The sequence below is a fragment of the Lupinus angustifolius genome, chromosome LG03, assembly GCF_001865875.1.
Source record: "Lupinus angustifolius cultivar Tanjil chromosome LG03, LupAngTanjil_v1.0, whole genome shotgun sequence".
Classification (NCBI taxonomy): domain Eukaryota; kingdom Viridiplantae; phylum Streptophyta; class Magnoliopsida; order Fabales; family Fabaceae; genus Lupinus; species Lupinus angustifolius.
Genome location: NC_032011.1, coordinates 6,110,843 through 6,111,769, shown reverse-complemented (window position 1 = coordinate 6,111,769; position 927 = coordinate 6,110,843).

Below are 927 nucleotides of genomic sequence, written 5' to 3'. Positions count from 1 at the left end.
TGAGGATGAGGATGAGGATGAGGTTAGGACGAGGATGACGATGAGGATGAGGATCAGAATGAGGATAGGAGGATGAGGATTAGGATTAGGATGAGGATGAGGAAGAGGATGAGGAGGAGGAGGAGGATGAGGATGAGGAAGAGGAAGAGGAAGAGGAAGAGGAAGAGGAAGAGGAAGAGGAAGAGGAAGAGGAAGAGGAAGAGGAAGAGGAAGAGGAAGAGGAAGAGGAAGAGGAAGAGGAAGAGGAAGAGGAAGAGGAAGAGGAAGAGGAAGAGGAAGAGGAAGAGGAAGAGGAAGAGGAAGAGGAAGAGGAAGAGGAAGAGGAAGAGGAAGAGGAAGAGGAAGAGGAAGAGGAAGAGGAAGAGGAAGAGGAAGAGGAAGAGGAAGAGGAAGAGGAAGAGGAAGAGGAAGAGGAAGAGGAAGAGGAAGAGGAAGAGGAAGAGGAAGAGGAAGAGGAAGAGGAAGAGGAAGAGGAAGAGGAAGAGGAAGAGGAAGAGGAAGAGGAAGAGGAAGAGGAAGAGGAAGAGGAAGAGGAAGAGGAAGAGGAAGAGGAAGAGGAAGAGGAAGAGGAAGAGGAAGAGGAAGAGGAAGAGGAAGAGGAAGAGGAAGAGGAAGAGGAAGAGGAAGAGGAAGAGGAAGAGGAAGAGGAAGAGGAAGAGGAAGAGGAAGAGGAAGAGGAAGAGGAAGAGGAAGAGGAAGAGGAAGAGGATGAGGAGGAGGATAGGATGAGGACGAGAATGAGGATGAGGGTAGGATGTGGATTAGGACGAGGATGAGGACGCGAATGAGGATTAGGATAGGATGAGGAGTAGAATGAGGACGAGGAAGATGAGGATGAGGATGAGGATAGGATGACGATGAGGATGTGGAAGAAGATAAGAAAGTAGAAGAGGATCAGGATGAGGATAAGGATAGGATGAGGAAGAG